Consider the following 19,329-nt stretch of genomic DNA (forward strand, 5'->3'; position numbering starts at 1 on the left):
TTGTAAAAATGTGCCTTTTGAAGTGAACAAGCAATTACCCAGTTAGTGTCTTCCTCATTATTGTCCATCTCCCCACAGAAGTGGCACAGTTGGCTCAGGTCATCTAGCAAAACATAATGTCAAGTAGTCTATACATCTTTACATGTATTTTTCTGAGCGAACAGGGAACAGTATAGGTTTCTTGTAACAGAATTATTTAAATACATTATTTTATTTAAATACATGTATTTTAGTGGCCATCTAGTCAGAATGTGGATCAAAGATAACCTTGAAAGATCCATATACATTTTATCTACAATTATATTAAATTAGAAATTGAACATGCCACTGTTTTGGAGGAGAGTGACTGCTATTTCTTCTCTCATGATGTTAACATCTTTGTCCGTATTTGAAAAGACAATCAATTCCTCCTTCAGAACACATTCAGCAAACTGGGGGAAAAAATTTGATGTGGATTTCAGTTTTCCCCAACAAAATTGTTACACTTAAGATTCTAATTAACAAGTATACAACGACACAGCTATAATATAATTTGACAGTTCTGTTTTTCCTTTTAGTCAGTATACTTTCAGTAGTTTAATTGTACATTACTTATACTCTCATACTTACTTTCAAGGCAAAGACCCCACAAGAAGTAACATCTTTTTGGCATGGGTGAGGAAGGGTACCACACACCCATCTGGAGATATTACACCCCTTCTCTCTCAGGAATGATCAGAACATATATGTTAATAAGAGTACAGCATTTGGAAACCCTTTGATTACAATATAGAGATTAATAACAGAGGGGAATCTGAGAATGCAGGGATTCCAGCAGGGTGTGAGTTGAAGTAGTCAAATCTGGAGCTGACAAGGGCTGGAATGTAAATGACTTGATCATCTCGGATTATCTAATATCTGAGAATGGGCAGGCATTCCCTCGGATGAAGAGCATCTCCGTCTTGCTGATTATGTGCTGTCATCCAGGTGGAAATGTCACCTGCATATCTGATGTAGGAAAAGAGATATGTTGAGTGTCCTGTGAATATGTTTATGTATATGTATTATGTATGTGTATATATATCATTTATTTTATTTTAATTTCTATTATTATTATCATTATTGTCTTTTAATGTTGATGGGGGTGTCCTATTGTGTCAAGTCTGCTCCTGCTCCGGTGTACGACGTCGCTAGAGTACTAACCACCGGTCCTGGGATTCATCATTACGCACACCTGGCACTCATCATTACGCGCACCTGTGAATCATTATGAATCATTATGATTCACACCTGCACTCCATTACCTTCATAATTTCCTCCCTTTTATATGTCACTCTCCCAGGTTCACTCACCAGTTGGTATTGTTCTTGTTTATCGGTGTGCTGCTTTGTGTAAGTGGTGTGTGCTTGGTTTTGTTGGTTTATTAAAAAGTTTCACCTGCTTCCGACTCACCGCCCCATCATTACATATTGAGGGTGAAAGGACCTTTTGGGGGAGAGTATTCTTCATGGAGGCACATTCAGTCATAGTTTTGTTTATTGTATTATACATTTTATTTTCTATTATAAGTTTACTGTGATTATGGATATGCACACATGTAGACTTATATATTTGAACTTTCTTTGTTGCACAGAGTACTATTTATTTATTACTGTTATTATTATTGTTATTAATTACTGCTGTACCTACATTCTTAAAAATACATCCTGTGGCACACAGAGGGCATGATAGGTCACCAAAAATAATTCTGAAGTGTGTCAGGCCTTGCGGTCCCAAGATAGGGGGGGGGGGGATTTTGGCAGGCAAGAAAATGGCCTTGCTGAAATCCTCCAACACCCCCCCCCCCCCCCTAATTTCCTTAATTTTGTGGCTAGAGTCAAATACTTTCTGTGGTACACACTACTGGCCAACATAAGCTACCAAAATTATTCAGAAGTGTGCCAGGCCTTGCAGTCCCAAGATAGGGGGGGATTTTGTTAGGCAAGAAAATACCCCCCCCCCCAAATACTTTATATAGAACATACTTCACGTCAGGATAGGCAACCGAAATGATTAATTCATGTGTGTTATATTCAACATAGAGGGAAACAAATGTAGGCAAGCAATAAACATTTCAGAACAACTACTAGTCGAATAAGACATTGGAGAGATGACGCATTTTGGCAAAGAGATTTATTTATAAATGAATACACATGAAACAAATAGCCAAACCGAAAACTTCGGACATTGCTCATGCCTCCCCCGCTATCAAACCGACATAAAAATAAAATGAAACGCAGCCGAACATGATCAGAACTCTCAACTAGAAAGCAAGTCGCAGCAATGAAGAATTGAGTGCGTGCGCGTTCAAGCAAGTCGCATCAACGAAGATTTGAGTACGTGCGCGTTCACGTTAAGGGCGGGCGGATTCTGGCAGGGGTGAGCTTTTCGGCACAATCAATCAATCAATCAATTTTATTTTATATAGCCCTTCGTACATCAGCTAATATCTCGAAGTGCTGTACAGACACCCAGCCTAAAACCCCAAACAGCTAGTAATGCAGGTGTAGAAGCACGGTGGCTAGGAAAAACTCCCTAGAAAGGCCAAAACCTAGGAAGAAACCTAGAGAGGAACCAGGCTATGAGGGGTGGCCAGTCCTCTTCTGGCTGTGCCGGGTGGAGATTATAACAGAACTATGCCAAGATGTTCAAAAATGTTCATAAGTGACAAGCATGGTCAAATAATAATCATGAATAATTTTCAGTTGGCTTTTCATAGCCGATCATCAAGAGTTGAAAAACAACAGGTCTGGGACAGGTGGCGGTTCCATAACCGCAGGCAGAACAGCTGAAACTGGAATAGCAGCAAGGCCAGGCGGACTGGGGACAGCAAGGAGTCACCACGGGCGGCAGTCCCGACGCATGGTCCTAGGGCCCAGGTCCTCCGAGAGAAAGAAAGAGAGAAGGAGAAAATTAGAGAGAGCCAAGATTTTCAAAATGTTCATAAATGACAAGCATGGTCAAATAATAATCAGGAATAAATCTCAGTTGGCTTTTCATAGCCGATCATTAAGAGTTGAAAACAGCAGGTCTGGGACAGGTAGGGGTTCCATAACCGCAGGCAGAACAGTTGAAACTGGAATAGCAGCAAGGCCAGGCGGACTGGGGACAGCAAGGAGTCACCACGGCCGGTAGTCCCGACGTATGGTCCTAGGGCTCAGGTCCTCCGAGAGAAAGAAAGAGAGAAGGAGAAAATTAGAGAGAGCCAAGATTTTCAAAATGTTCATAAATGACAAGCATGGTCAAATAATAAATCAGGAATAAATCTCAGTTGGCTTTTCATAGCCGATCATTAAGAGTTGAAAACAGCAGGTCTGGGACAGGTAGGGGTTCCGTAACCGCAGGCAGAACAGTTGAAACTGGAATAGCAGCAAGGCCAGGCGGACTGGGGACAGCAAGGTGTCATCATGCCCGGTAGTCCTGACTTATGGTCCTAGGGCTCAGGTTCTCAGAGAGAAAGAGAGAACGAGAGAATTATAGAGAGCATACTTAAATTCACACAGGACACTGGATAAGACAGGAGAAGTACTCCAGGTAACCAACTGACCCTAGCCCCCCGACACATAAACTACTGCAGCATAAATACTGGAGGCTGAGACAGGAGCGGTCAGGAGACACAACACCGGAATGTTGAGCCTAAATGTTAAGTAGAGACTAGTGTAGTATTTCACTCTCGGATTCTGACATAGGCTTAATTTCTTATGAGGCTCATTAAAAAAAGAACACGAAATTACCGCAAGTGACTTAATTGTTAATACATGTAAACCGCCTACATCGCTATCGTTTGAGTAACTTTAACGTTACTGTTAAAAGCTACAGGCTTTAATTTTATCTGGACAGAAATTCAATTGGCTAAATTAGCTAACTTAGTTAGCTACTAACGTTAGCTAGCATCAGTTTTAATAAACATAACGCTAGGCAGCTAGCTTACCCAGTCGCAAATATACTTGTAATCTTACCTCTACACAATTTAAATCAGTCTTTGGCCATTCATTTGAAATGTATTTGAAATATTTAGCAGGGTGCTACTGTAACAGTTCAATTTGATCTTTGTAACGTTATGTAATTTAACCTACGGTCATTGTAGGCAACTGACACATTGGCACGTGGAACGTAAACATCACACTCTGCTACAAAACCGACCACACGATGGAGGTGTTTGCCACTTTTCAAACGTGGTCTTGTGGATTCATAGGCCTGGAGCACAGGTTTTGTTCCAGCCCAGTAGTGACTTAAAGAGGACCCGGCAGCCTATTTAGGAGGCTCGGGTGAATCAATAGATCAGGTGCAAAAATAGGTATGATAGTTCAGGTGATGACTGGAGCCAAAGATTATTTACGGAATATACAGATGATGATACTTGACAAAGTTGATGACAAAATAATAAACTTAGCTACTTAGCCAAAATTACTAGAGTAAAAAAAGGCATAACAAAAAACAGCCGTGAATTGAGCTGCCTGTGTAAAAGCAGCCAGCGTCAATAGAATAAAAAAGAGCTAGTAACTCGTATGTTACTTTGACAAGCAGCTGTCAGACTCCAAGACCTAGAATGAGGAACACAGGCATCCAAATAGACCTGCCCTAACCTGGCATAAACTATTCACACCTTTTAAACAGGTAAATTGTTCATTAGCAATAGCACTAATTCACATTTCACATAATGATTAATACTTAACACACTACACAATAGGCTATAACACAAACATGAACATTTCCAATAAACAATGACAACACCCACTAAGAGGGAGAACCAGATACAGAGAGGTGCGCAACCTGTGGCTAAAGCCGTGAACATTTTAAAATAAATGATAAGGATAACCAGACCCTGGCGTGTGTTACTGGTTGCTGGTACAAAAGTATTGAAGCTCTGTGAGTCCCCAATTCCAGGATATAAGAAGAAATAAGTGGCCACAGGACAAGAGTAGTATGATGTCAAGCAGTGCTAAACATTGTGAAATGTGTATAATATCTTGTGTGCTAATTTAACTCCCCCACTGTTTCTACAGCTCTCTGAGACTTCTGTACGTCCATATACCTGTGGGTGTTCTGCTCATTATGATGACTTCAGCGTTTGAGTTAAGCCAGGACCCAGCTTTCCTTATCCTAACCTCCATGTGCCCTGCAGTAGAACATCAGAGTTCGATCTCTACATCGATGGAGATTATTTCAAATTCTACGCCGAGCCTTACTTTCTCAGGTGAGTGACTGACCATCAGTTAAAGTTATGTGCTGCCAGTATTGAAGTCACTTAATTCAAGGATTTAAAAAAAAGTATTAGGTCCACTGTATATAGTAATTAAATGCACCATGATATGCTGTAAGTGTGTCAAAATGCTGATAGGATACGTTCATGTTTAGTTCTAATATCAGATTTCTAACATTTTAATCTCTTATCAAGACTGACCTTACCTGGAAACAATAGTGGAGGATGGGAGGGAAAAAGCCTCCTTTGACATTGATAAAGGTAATGTTTCTAAAATATATTTGTTTTGTTCATGGATATCTGGAAGCTCTGTAAATTTTCCCAAAAGCCATAAAAACATATATTTTTTTAAATCACAAGCCATGAAAAAACTTTTTTGAATTACAGGAACTTAGATTTAAAACTGCTAAACGTTATCTCAGAGTTGAGGAAAATAGTGTAGAATAGCAGGAAATTAGCTCAGGGATTCTTGAAAGTCGGGACAGTCCTTGTCCGACAGAGAAACTTGATTTTTAAAGTAGTATTTTTTTTTTTGTTGTTGTATTATTTGAGCTTAAAATGTACATTTAGGGGAATTTTAATGAGGGAAGGTTTGTTTTTGGAATTTTCTTAATATTTTCTATTTTATTAATTTCCATGTCTACTCTATGCCTGGAAATGCCCTTGTCCGGAGCAAAGGATCCCAATTTCAAACTCTCCCAAAAAATCATATTACATTTTACATTTAAGTCATTTAGCAGACGCTCTTATCCAGAGCGACTTACAATTTTAACTGAAAAAGTACATTATGTAGTTTCTTGCAATAGCCCTCTGTGAATTTAAATAATATTTTTCTCAAAACTTTGAAGAGATGTGTCTGGAGTTTTGGTTTAATGCGTCAGATTTGTCTAAAATCCTAAATTAATGAGGAGGGTCATTTATACCATAAATGTACTGTAGTGCAACGACCACTCATATTCTGAGAAGTTCTCTGCTTTTGATTTAAACAAACAATATTGGAATCACCATGGTCACAACCAATAAACTTGTCAACTCCATCTGCTTGATAGATTAAAATAGAATACGAATTTTGGTTAAAATATGTTACATTTAATATGGTTTTAGAGTCATAAAGCAACTGAGGAGAAACTAAATTGCTACTGTATACCACATGGATGAAGAAAAAAAATGAAATTTGTCAACTCGGTAAAACATAAACACTGTCACATTTATGTCTCCGTCAGAGTGGTGAAAGACTTGATAGAATTGTTCTGTTTTTATTGGGGATTTTCAAATTAATATTTTAGAGGCAAAAATGTCACTGATGGCTAACCCCCTTAAAATCCTTTCAATTTAAAATATATATATATTCGAGATTTTTTATTTATTTCACTGTTCTGCAACATCCTCAAACAATCCTCAAACAATTGAAGTATTTGCGGTGCTAGACTTAAGTTTGCTTTATAAATGTTGTTTTAACATGCCGAAATGCTAACGAAATTAGCCCTGGAGCATAGTGCTATAGCCTAAAATAAAACAAAAATATATTTTTAGATTTGTATTACATATTTGAATAATCTGTTAGAATTAAACAATCAAGGCCTTTAAACACTTGTTGGACAATAATTGTAAAAATGAAATGCCTTCTATTGTGTCTGACGGAGTTTACATAAATCCAGTTAGTTGCATTTCATGAAAAAATTTAACAAATTAAGAGGTTGATCCTTTACTATTTTAGTCATTTAGTGTGCGCTCTTTTCCAGAGCGACTTACAGTAGTGAGTGCATATATTTCCCGTAGAAATCAAACCCACAACACTGGTGTTGCAAGCGCCATGCTCTACCATCTGAGCTACACGGGACCATTTATTACATGTGTATTAGCTGATTCCTTGATACTTTGGTCAATCAAAATATATATATTTCAAATGTTGTTAATATTACGATAAATATTTGAGATTGTCCCATCTTTCAAGAATCCCTGAGCTCTAAAACAGCTAAATCTTCTCTCAGCCTCATGGCAAAATTTGTAGAAAAGCATGAGATTAGCTATAAAACGGCTAATTTTTCTCTCTCCCCCATAGCAACCCTAACACTTTCAATCTGCAAAAAATGACATTCATTTGTGTGTGATGATGATTTCAGATCAAAAAGCAAACATTGCCCACCTTATCTGATGGTGGGGTGGTAGATGCCCACTCAGGTGCCTACATACACTTACTGGACATTTTATTAGGTACACCACCCCGTTCACAAAAATGGATTACTCCTACAGACAGTGAGTCATGTGGCTTGCTATATAAAGTAGGCAGCCGGGCATAGATGCTTCCAGTTACTGTTTGATTAAATGTTAGAATGGGAAAAACAAGTGACCTAAGCAACTTTGCGCGTGGTATGATCGTTGGTGCCAGGCATGACGGATCCAATATCTCAGAAACGTCCGCCCTCCTGGGCTTTTTACCCACAACATTGTCTAGGGTTTAACGAGAATGGTGTGACAAACAAGTCCTGTGGGCGAAAACAGCTCGTTGATGAGAGATGTTGAAGGAGAATTGCAAGATTCGTGCAAGCTAGCAGGCGGGCCACAAACTGACAAATAACGGCACAGTACAACAGTGGTGTGCAGAACGGCATCTCAGAACGCATAAATTAGCGATCCACCGGGTACTACTCCTGTCAGCTAAAAACAAGAAGTGGCTCCAGTGGGAACGCGATCACCAACACTGGACAATTGAGGAGTGGAAAAACATTGCCTGGTCTGAGGAATCCAAGTTCCTGTTGATTTGGTTTAAGCAGCATGAGTCCATGGACCCATCCTGCGTGCTGTCAACTGTACAGGCTTGTGGTGGAATGGTGTGGGGAATGTTTTCCTGGCACACGTTAGGTCTCTTGATACCAATTGAGCAACATGAATGCCACAGCGTATCATTTTACATTGACATTTTAGTAATTTAGCAGACGCTGTTATCCAGAGTGACTTCTAGGAGCAATTAGGGTTAACTGCCTATCTCAAGGGAACATCGACCGATCTTTCACCTAGTCAGCTCAGGGATTCGAACCCTGAGCTGACATTTGACCTTTTGGTTACTGGCCCAATGCTCTTAACCACTAGGCTACATTGTTGCTGACCAAACCCAATATAGAATTTTTGCGATGTGATGGAATGGGCTGTTCAAAGCATTAGTGTACCGCTGTCCAATCCACAGGAACTGCATGATGCCATCACAGCAGCATGGCCCAACATCCCTGTGGAACATTTCCGACACCTTGTAGAATCCATACCCCGAAGGAATTCAGGGGTACACTAAGATGGGTGTACCTAATAAACTGGCTGGTGAGTGTACATGTCTTCAGAAAGTATTCACGTCCCTTGATTTCCCCTCCCATTTTTGTTGTGTTATAGCCTTCATTTCAAAATGGATTAAATTAAGATTTTGTGTCACTGGCCTACACACATACCCAATAATGTCAAAGTGGAATTATGTTTTTCGAAACACACACACAGAGAAGTCAGCTCAGACAGATCCAGCTCAGAGAGACACAGTTTATGAGCTCAATCGGCAGCAGATTTTAATTTAAAATGGAAAATGAGTGTGTTTATGCAACAAATGTTAGTGCATCAAATCGTATCGCACCGAATCGTTTCAAACTAAAACGTGTTGTTCCTGAGTCTTATCGGAGCCCATGTATATAGTTAGATACATATCGAATCTTCTTGCTAGGGAAATCTGCACATCCCAAAATTATACACATATTGCCATAGGGCTGAGATAAAAAAAAAAGGGCAGTTTTAAAGCGAATTTCCTGCAATTTTACACGTTTTGCCATGGCTTAAGCCGTGATCTTATGGAATCTGAGTGACTCAAACATTTTTAACAAAATAAATGAGGGCCCAATGACATTTCTGGAATTTTAGATTTTGGTGATTGTTAGTTCTCAAAGATGATCTTATAAAAATATTTAGCTCCATTGTCTTTTCTACAACAACAAAAAACGGTCATAACACATTTACGTAGGTATTCAGACCCTTTACTCAGTACTTTGTTGAAGCACCTTTGGCAGCGATTACTGCCTCAAATCTTCTTGGGTATGACGCTACAAGCTTGGCATACCTGTATTCGGGGAGTTCGTCCCATTCTTCTCTGCAGATCCTCTCAAGCTTTGTCAGATTGGATGGGGGGGGTGTCGCTGCACAGCTATTTTCAGGTCTCCAGAGACTTCGATCGGGTTCAAGTCCGGGCTCTGGCTGGGCCACTCAAGGACATTCAGAGACTTGTTCCGTAGACATTCCTGCGTTGTCTTGGCTGTGTGCTTAGGGTCGTTGTCCTGTTGGAAGGTGAACCTTCGCCCCAGTCTGAGGTCCTGAGCGCTCTGGAGCAGGTTTTCATCAAGGATCTCTCTGTACTTTGCACCATTCATCTTTGCCTCGATCCAGCTAAATTGTTTCCAAATATATATATATATATATATACACTGCTCAAAAAAATAAAGGGAACACTAAAATAACACATCCTAGACCTGAATGAATTAAATATTCTTATTAAATACTTTTTTCTTTACATAGTTGAATGTGCTGACAACAAAATCACACAAAAATGATCAATGTAAATAAAATTTATCAACCCATGGAGGTCTGGATTTGGAGTCACACTCAAAATTAAAATGGAAAACCACACTACAGGCTGATCCAACTTTGATGTAATGTCCTTAAAACAAGTCAAAATGAGTCTCAGTAGTGTGTGTGGCCTCCACGTGCCTGTATGACCTCCCTACAACGCCTGGGCATGCTCCTGATGAGGTGCTCCAACTCCTGGACAGTCTGTGGTGCAACGTGGCGTTGGTGGATGGAGCGAGACATGATGTCACAGATGTGCTCAATTGGATTCAGGTCTGGGGAACGGGCGGGCCAGTCCATAGCATCAATGCCTTCCTCTTGCAGGAACTGCTGACACACTCCAGCCACATGAGGTCTGGCATTGTCTTGCATTAGGAGGAACCCAGGGCCAACCGCACCAGCATATGGTCTCACAAGGGGTCTGAGGATCTCATCTCGGTACCTAATGGCAGTCAGGCTACCTCTGGCGAGCACATGGAGGGCTGTGCGGCCCCCCAAAGAAATGCCACCCCACACCATGACTGACCCACCGCCAAACTGGTCATGCTAGAGGATGTTGCAGGCAGCAGAACGTTCTCCACGGCGTCTTCAGACTCTGTCACGTCTGTCACATGTGCTCAGTGTGAACCTGCTTTCATCTGTGGAGAGCACAGGGCGCCAGTGGCGAATTTGCCAATTTTGGTGTTCTCTGGCAAATGCCAAACGTCCTGCACGGTGTTGGGCTGTAAGCACAACCCCCACCTGTGGACGTCGGGCCCTCATACCACCCTCATGGAGTCTGTTTCTGACCGTTTGAGCAGACACATGCACATTTGTGGCCTGCTGGAGGTCATTTTGCAGGGCTCTGGCAGTGCTCCACCTGCTCCTCCTTGCACAAAGGCGGAGGTAGCGGTCCTGCTGCTGGGTTGTTGCCCTCCTACGGCCTCCTCCACGTCTCCTGATGTACTGGCCTGTCTCCTGGTAGCGCCTCCATGCTCTGGACACTACGCTGACAGACACAGCAAACCTTCTTGCCACAGCTCGCATTGATGTGCCATCCTGGATGAGCTGCACTACCTGAGCCACTTGTGTGGGTTGTAGACTCCGTCTCATGCTACCACTAGAGTGAAAGCATCGCCAGCATTCAAAAGTGACCAAAACATCAGCCAGGAAGCATAGGAACTGAGAAGTTGTCTGTGGTCACCACCTGCAGAACCACTCCTTTATTGGGGGTGTCTTGCTAATTGCCTATAATTTCCACCTTTTGTTTATTCCATTTGCACAACAGCATGTGAAATGTATTGTCAATCAGTGTTGCTTCCTAAGTGGACAGTTTGATTTCACAGAAGTGTGATTGACTTGGAGTTACATTGTGTAGTTTAAGTGTTCCCTTTATTTTTTTGAGCAGTGTGTGTGTATATATATAGATATATTATATTATATATATGATTATATTTTTGGGAGTATTGGAAACAATTTAGCTGCTAATTGAATATAGGGGGAAAACTAACAATCATTAAAAAGCGATGTGACCCTATCCCTGTCAGTGCGTTTGACCTCCTAGTAATCAGATCTGCTTTACTGGTGATTAGGAGGATGTTCTCTTTTCTCACTAGACTCCACAGTGTGCGGTTAGTACTACAGCTAGTCAGAGATACTCTAGCAGGACCCGGAGTCATGGGGCTGATAGCAGTCAGTGGGATTGATCCCTGGTGCTCTTTAAGTATTACTAAAGTCAGTCAGTCACCCAGGCTTAATCGCTGGCTATACTATTAGATGTGAAGGGCAATTTGAGCTGTCAGTGATGTAATAATGAATGTCTACTTAGTGAGACTTGGCCTTTTTTTAATTCATGTATTTATTTTATTTACCAGCTCGTGAGGCTACTTTGATTCTAAGTATTTGTTACTAGTGTAAGTGGCAAAGCAATTTTATCAGTTAGGAATGGAACACTTCTGTCTCTCTTTAATGAGTTTCATTTCCAATGATCTCTTAATTATGTTGGGTTGGTGGAGTGTTAGCCTTTTGTACACTTACACCTCATTGGCCCTCGATCAGCGATGCCCTGTTTGACAAACTGTCTAAATAAGCCACTAACTGCTGCTAATAAACCTTCTCTAATGGGTATCCCCGTTTGCACTCGCAATTAGAAATCATTAAGATGCCTCTTTAGGGGCACACAGCCAAGGCAATTAGCCAACTAGCGTAAAGCATTTTTAAGATAAATACTCCAACGTGTTGAAAGTTTTATGAGTTATTTAAAATGTTAAAAATGATCTCCTTGGCTAGACGTGAAGGAATGGTCACATATTTAAAGATTGTGTAGTGTCTCTTTTTTTAATTGCTCTTTTTAGAGAACTAAACCTCTGCTTTAGAATGGTTAGGTGTCTGTTCTGCAGAGATTCAATCATGCATTTATCATTAACATTTATTGTACTACAGTACATGTAAGAGCCATATTATCTGACACTTCAGGACAGTTTGGAGGAAGACAATTCTATCCCATTTGCTTCCACATTGTCTACATCTATACACCTTGTACAGCTTAACATTCTATTGGTGCCACTTGTTTCACCTGCTCCCTGATGTTCTCTCTGTGATATGTCTCAGGTGCTCCCCAAGGAGACTGCAGGGGAGCACTTTGAAGGGCTCCAGATGCTGACCAGTCTCCTGGGTCCCAATGGCTCCCACTCACCCAAGCCTCTGTTGGAAGACCTGGGTATGTTGAAGAGTATCCTGCCCCCAGTTTTTCATAAGGTATCTATCTGAATTTCTTCTATCGGATAGGATTAAATGCATAGAAATAGATTGAATGGACGAATCATTGACTTGAATGGGGACCCCTGTTTTATTAATTCTAATGCTATGCATTTAATCTTATGCAATAGGAGAAATCCCAATAGATAACTTTCTAAAAACTGTGCCCTGGTTGATGATACTGTTAGATTAGATTAATTTAGCAGTATGTGGTTGGAAGCCTTATTGATGTTTAAATTAAGCCCAATGAAACTGCTTGAGTAAGGACTGAGAACAGAAAACCCCACTGGATTTAGTCATTGGTGATTTTAGTAATACAATTTGGCTGAATGGTTTGGTTTCTCAGGAAGACATTGATGCTTTACATTACAGAGGCGTGCAGTGGGAGTATGAAAGGTGAGGAAGAGGATGATGAAGATGGGTTTGACTGGCAGGTTGAGCAGCAGGTGGACATGGAGACCTCGAAGGAGTAGCTGATAGAACTGCAGAAGTATGGCTTTGGGAATCAGAGGTCCGGAGTGTTCACTGGACTGCAGGTAAGGTCATTGGCTTGTATGAATAATGTATATGTAACAAAATAGCTGTAAAAAAACAAAAATGTAAAAGAAAGTTACCTTTGTCCTCTGAAGAGGTGGATGGGCCAATAATTATTATTAAAAAAATGTTATAATACTTTTTTATTATTGAAGACAATGACTAGAAATGAGTAGTGGAATGGTTTCTTTTGGAATCACTGCTAGTAGGTTTAGAATGTGATTGTTATAGTTCACATAAGAAAGGCCAGGAGTTCTTCCTGATCATATAAGCAGGAAAACATTACATCAAGTACAGCATGTGAAAATCTGATGGAGGATTGTCCAATCAGGAGGAGTTGAGTGATGTCATCAGTGTCTGAAACCCAGATAGGACCACAGCATCAGAGAGGAGACAGGAAAGGCTAGACGCCGAGACATCCATATTCTGCCATGACCATTACCTACCTGTGAGTTATCCAAAGAATAGTACCCCACAATTTAGTAATTATATGACATTTAACTACTGCACAGATTATATACGTTTTATTACATTATAATCTGTCATGACACCGACCTGTTTGTCTCTGTAGTGCTGACCTGTTTGAAGACGAAATGATCCAGGGTCAGCTAAAGTTCTGCCCGTGGTGGTCTGGTCTGAGCCCAGACTCCACCCTGCAGGGAGAGGCAGGTGAGCTCATCCTTTCTCTCTCCTCAAAAAGCACTACATGTAAAGGGATAGTTCATCCCCAAATCAGGTGCTAACACTTTACATTAATTTGATCTTATATCTGTGGTATGCTGTAATTAATGTAGTAACCTATAGTTGTAGCTCAGCTCAGACAAAGTAAGATTCCCACCAGCAGGTGGTGTAAAAATACAGACAACAAAGAAGGAACTTAACTTGATAAAGTATGTTAATGTATACGTATTTAGTACTGTTAGTACTAAACATTGTATATTCAGTATTCTAAATAGTTTTTCTGGGTACTGTCAGTTGTGAGGTTGTGGTTTCACAGTAGGTGATAACATTTCACTGGATTGATGATGAGATTGACATTAAGACTACAGAGTTGGTTCTTTAAAGGTAATTTGGACATGTGTCCCTGTTGTATTGGTTCATTTGGTTGCCTTTGTTTATAGAATGTATTCTGTCTAGAATAGATCCTCATTTCAGTACTCAACTGTTTTCCTTAATTTATATTTCAACAAAATTGCCCTATTCTTCCCAGCCATCCCTCTATCCAGACTCGTATATATTGCCAGGGAAGGAGAGTTGTGACATAGGTCGAGTGGGAATCTGGCAAATAGTATATATCGCCATTGCCTCACTCCCCCACAAATCCTCTTTCTCTTTATTTTTTCTCTGTCAGTCCATGACATATGAAATCTATGAGTCATTTAAAAGGTGTGATCCAGGTCTGGCTGGCTGGCTAGGCCCACAGGTTTGTTTGTTTTCTCTTCTTTCTCAGATGAGAGCGATAAGGGTGTATGGAGCCTCACTGCTCCACTGTGAGACAATTCAGTTGTGCCATCCAGCTCTCCTAACAGCCTACTAATTCCTCTGCTCCCATCGCCTCAACAAACACATGGCCAGTAGCCACAGCTTATGTTTGTGCAGGATGTCGTGCGGTACACTCGGGAAAGGATTTAGATAAAAAACAGATAGCATTATGACAGGAGGGTGCGTTGGGTTGAGAGTGCCAGGATCCCTGTCTGCCTAGCTCTGGAGAGATCACATAATGACCAACAGCCATCAGTCAATGCTACGCAGCACTGATACACAGCCCATTAGCGGCAGGCAAGCAGGAGGAATCCAGCCCTCTAAAGAACATTACATTTCCCTGCAACTCTGTGGACTCCCTCTTCTCATTCTGCATTCTGAGATAGAGCACTCAGCCTTCCCCTGCCTGTCGAGTAGAGTGTTGGTCAGCAAATGTTGCTGTTTGCAGTAAAATCTTGATAGCATGCTTATGATTTTAAATGTTTGATCACATGTCATGTGGGAAGGCGAAATTCTTATGCTTTCACATGTTGACCTTATTCAGCTTTTTTCCCTCCCTCACCTCCCCTAAGACAAAGATATACAGGTAACTGCCAAAATAAAGGAAGCACCAACATACTGTCTTAATAGGGCGTTGGGCCACAACAAGCCAGAACAGCTTCAATGCACCTTGGCATAGATTCTACAAGTCTGGAACTCTATTGGAAGAATGTGACACCATTCTTCCATGAGAAATTCCATAATTTGTTGTTTTGTTGATTGTGGTGAGAAACGCTGTCCCAAAAGTGTTCAGTTGGGTTGAGATCTGGTGACTGAGACAGCCATGGCATATGGTTTACATTGTTTTCATGCTCATCTAACCATTCAGGGACCACTCCTGCCCTGTGGATGGGGGCATTGTCATCCTATTGGGGCATAGCCATGGTATCCAAAATAATGCCCCAAATAATTTTTTACACATGACCCTAAGCATGATGGGATGTTAATTGCTTAATTAACTCAGGAACCACACCTGTGTGGAAGCACCTGTTTTCATTATACTTTGAATGCCTCATTTGAGTAATGAGACAGTTACCTGTATATGTCAGCTGACAGATGGGTGTAGACACTAGTGCTAATGAAGTAGAAACCCCCACCCTGGGCCTGTGTGCCCCCTCTCTCTCCCCTGTGTCGAGGCCAGAGCACTGACAGGCCACAGCTGTCCACTGTGTCCAAATGACCTGAGTGGCCAGGGCTGATCGGACATGACAGCCCTGTCTCGACCTGCAGCACTTCTTATGGCTGGTTTAGTGATTCATCACTATATTCATTGCATTGACTCGCAGGTTCACTGCAGAAAATTAAAATCTCAAACAATTGCGTTTTCAGTTACATTTCAAGGCATGATGTTTGAATATAAGGCAATCGACATAAGCTTTATTAAAGTTTCTGAGGACACTGTGTGCCCCACATTATTCTGAACTACCAAAGTCATACGTCAGAAGCTCCTCAGTGATGTAGAGTTGTATATGAGGTCATTTCCAGCCTCCTGCAAAATTAGCAGAGGCATATTTACTCCTTGTCGCTGACACCATCTGGACTTCGGGTTAGGGACATGCTATGGGGCAGACTGCTCAGAAGACTGGAGGAACTATGTCACAAATTCATCTCCATTCATCTTACCCCACCCTCCCTCACACTTGATTGGCTAGGATCAAAGTTGAGATTAGCGAGTGCCGTGGAGATTGGATGGAAGATCTAATGGGACATATGATGTCTCTTGGATGGATGGAGCGCTGCGGCTGCATTATGCAGGCCTAGTTAGCTTGTGATTTGACAGTTTAATGGTCAGCAGTAATCCCACATTCATCCTGTTTTAAATACGTAACTCTTTAGTTCAGTTACATGTGGGGGAAAAACAGGAATTATAGCCGCTGATGCCCTCTTAAGTCTTAGGCTAGATATCACTGAATGACGATGTATACACTTTTTATTGCATATAAATGCTGGACTGTATTAATGCTGTTCTAATAAATAGACAAAGGAACCTGTTTGCCAGCAGCCCTATCCTTTTCCCTGATCATTTAAATGGACCAGTCAGTGTTTGTTTTCTACACTGAGGCAGACAGCTGGATGTGGGCCAGTGGGGCACTGAGTTTCTCCCCAGGGTCCTGGCTGATCTCCCGGGCGGTAGGGGAGGTGTGGTGGGGGGGAGGTGTGTGTGCGTGTGCTCTGCTTGGCCAGGCTGAGATGCTGCAGCTGCACTGGCGAGGGACTCCGGTACCGTCTGCAGGGATCTAAGCCCTGACGTAATGCAGCAGGAATCCAGTTCCCAGCAGAGCCAAGAGCCCAGTGCAGCCAAGAGGATCATTTGAAACTGCTGCTGCGGTGTGTGGGTCTCTGCATGCCTGCGCGCTAGCCCACACACCCAGCGCCCCTCTCACATCAGGGGCTCAACATAGGGGCTGTCCCCCCTCCCCACATGCACCCCACTCAACAGGCAAAGGGAAGGATTGCTTTCAGCTGTTCCATAAGCTGCAGAGAAAGTGCTGACTTGAATCTGTTCTTGCAGATTTTCAGCTTGGTTTTCAGCACTGAAAGTTGCAGATAAAACTTTACCAATATAATTTGGTCGAAGGGTATCTTGATCAGTTACTGAGGAAGAAACTCATTAGGGACTTGATTCTCTCCAAATGAACTGACAACATTGTAGTGTTCTCCTCTTACACTACAGGACATGGGCTTCCAAATGAATGCATTTGTAAAACAGGTCAGGATGATTAGGCCTGTGTAAAACCCAGTGAGTGTAAGTGTGGACTGTTGTTTTGCAGCAGTGTCCTTCACTGATGATGAGAGAGAGCAACTGAGGAAGTTCACCAACTGTTCCTACTTCCTGGACAAGAAGGCCTGTGTCCAGGTGTGGCTCAGCCTGGTGGACATCATCCTAGCATACTGCTACGAAGTGCGCACTACAGAGGGAGAGCACAATGTGAGTCAACGACCGACAAGAGATCGTCACATTGCAGTTGGACTTGAGTGGCAAATCTCTACATCCTCCACCATGTCAAAGCTTTAACATGGGCTTACACCAATATCCTGTAGGGATCTTGAGAGCTCAATGTTGTCTTAATGTCACTAACCCCTACTACAGTCCTTTGCGGCACAGATGGAGGTAGATGTAAGAGAGTAAAGGTCTACTATGAAATTCTGCACACTGCTGCCCATGCTCCAAGGTGATATTTATTTATAATAACTGTCGTGTCTTTGGGATCATTAAAGTGAAGACTGTTATTTTATCAAATCAATTCTCTGTAATTATTATTACGTGATTAAACTAATCATGTAAATGTAATTAACTAGGAAGTCGGGGCACCAAGGAAAATCTTCAGATTACAAAGTTATAATTTTCCTAATATAGCTTTTCAGATATTTTAATATCTGATCAATTAGTCTTCTAATTAATGAATTATTCTTTACCTCACGTTAGTCTCATTCCAAACGCCGTAAATTGTTGGTTATCTGCACGAACCCAGCCTTCACTATGAATCATCCATACATCAATTGTCTTAATCATTTATTTACTAACTAACTAAATAATCACAGAAATGCATAAACAAACAAACAAAGTAGATATGGTTACAAGGAAATGATAGGGGATGTGCCCTAGTGGGCTAAACCGATATGACACGTGTAGACAAAGGGACTGAGAAGGGCGCGAAAGACAAAAGACACTACACAGTTGATAATTATAATAATTGAAATGCTAATCCTTTGCACATGAACGCTCACTCATTCGGGAATAATTGCAATCAATATATATATATATATTTACGCTCAGTGTGTCGTCATGATCTCTGTTGGAATCGTCCGTCTTTCTGTTGGAAAGTTCATCTGAACTTCTCTCTCCCATGAAGTCTTTCATTGTTAGAATGGATACTTCAGAGTCCCATTCAGAAATGTTCTTATAGAATAGATCTTTCGGCGGTTGTCGGACTTCACATTCAGTCGACAAATTCTAGCTGCAGACTAGTAATTAGTATAGAAGATTTGCTCTTATTCTGTCGGTATCGATAGTCTCAGAGTTTAACCATTTCCACCAGTGTAGCCAATGTTCCACGTGGTTTGGTTAGGAATTCAACAACCGAGGAATGCATGGTCTCTACTCCAAACCTTAGCCCTCTTGGTAATCGAGGTACGCTTGGTCTGGAGTGGACTTCTCCAGGTGGGGTTTATATTCGTAACAGCAGAAAAGGGCTGTCCAATGACGCCAGATCAATGTCTGTGCTCATGGGGCGGGCCAATGACTTAGTTAAATTTGAAAGGGAATTGGATTCTCACATTACATAATTTCACAAATAGTTTCATATTTACTCATTCATTTTATACAATAATTAGATGCAAATCTCATAACGGAGACTCTTGTATAAACAGAGTTATGGTAATGTGGCTGTATTGTCTCTCATGAGGTCACAAACATTAGACAAAATGGACCGGTCATAGCTGGATTCTCCACTGACCTTTTACACATTCTCTAAAACATGGATATTGTTCAGTTCTCAAGTTCTATGAGGTAGAAGAAGTTCATTTGTTCTACTGTGAACCCTCTCTCTATACTGCATGAGGGAGAGAGTTTCCTCCAGGAATTTACGACCTGAGATAACAGAACCTGGGTGTAAGAGGGAGAGCGGGGGAAGGCACTCGCTATACCCAAAGAGGGCCACGTCATGACATAACGTTTCGTCCCTTCATCAGGCATCCATATCACAGGTGGGGGTGGACGGTCT

The 19,329-nt window shown here is 41.5% G+C and overlaps 1 long non-coding RNA gene and 1 pseudogene across 1 annotated transcript; one reads left to right on the plus strand and one right to left on the minus strand.

Annotated features, from left to right (window-relative positions):
- Positions 1 to 2,136: 2,136 nt before the first annotated feature.
- Positions 2,137 to 4,108, minus strand: LOC139556098 (uncharacterized). Its single transcript, XR_011671065.1, has 2 exons — positions 3,978 to 4,108; positions 2,137 to 3,465 (listed from the first exon to the last, which is right to left on the minus strand). It is a non-coding gene; the product is annotated as an uncharacterized lncRNA (long non-coding RNA).
- Positions 4,109 to 5,030: 922 nt separating this feature from the next.
- The window catches only part of LOC139556102 (protein SHQ1 homolog), a 73,654-nt pseudogene continuing 59,355 nt past the window's right edge, over positions 5,031 to 19,329 (plus strand).

This window comes from Salvelinus alpinus, chromosome 2 (genome assembly GCF_045679555.1).
Source record: "Salvelinus alpinus chromosome 2, SLU_Salpinus.1, whole genome shotgun sequence".
Taxonomy (NCBI): Eukaryota; Metazoa; Chordata; class Actinopteri; order Salmoniformes; family Salmonidae; genus Salvelinus; species Salvelinus alpinus.